Source organism: Sinocyclocheilus anshuiensis, unplaced genomic scaffold (assembly GCF_001515605.1).
Source record: "Sinocyclocheilus anshuiensis isolate Anshui unplaced genomic scaffold, SAMN03320099.WGS_v1.1 scaffold1074, whole genome shotgun sequence".
Lineage (NCBI taxonomy): Eukaryota > Metazoa > Chordata > Actinopteri > Cypriniformes > Cyprinidae > Sinocyclocheilus > Sinocyclocheilus anshuiensis.
Genome location: NW_015539894.1, coordinates 535537 through 535957, shown reverse-complemented (window position 1 = coordinate 535957; position 421 = coordinate 535537). Strand labels below are relative to the sequence as shown.

Sequence of the window (421 nt, the reverse complement as noted above, 5' to 3'; positions counted from 1 at the left end):
GATCAGTATCATCAGGGAGCATAAGTCAGGTCTAGCAGGTGTTACGACCCGCTCGTTTAAGGTTGCAACATAAAAGAGGGATCAGATAACAAAGTCTAATCAAAGCAAAATGTTTTATTACATTAAACTATTACAACAATAATTAATAATGACAAACAATAATCTAGGAGTATTAATGAAAATAATTAAATTAATATAACAACAAAACTTTAACTTCATAATTTTAAGAAATGCCAAAAGAAACAAACAAGAAAAGAGTCAGAAAGAGACACTCCTGAGAGAACTGTCCCACCGGGAGCGCCTACCCCAAATAACAGAGAACACTCTTATGCTGAGTTCACACTGCACACGATTTTAGCCCGATTTTTCACTCGCCGACAGGTTTTGCGAAATCGCCGACAAATGCCCGAAATCGGAGGCA

General features: G+C 37.3%; 1 long non-coding RNA gene across 1 annotated transcript in view; it reads right to left on the bottom strand.

The window, feature by feature from the left end:
- The window catches only part of LOC107685888 (uncharacterized), a 26253-nt gene that overhangs the window by 23441 nt on the left and 2391 nt on the right, over positions 1-421 (bottom strand). The window lies entirely within an intron of this gene.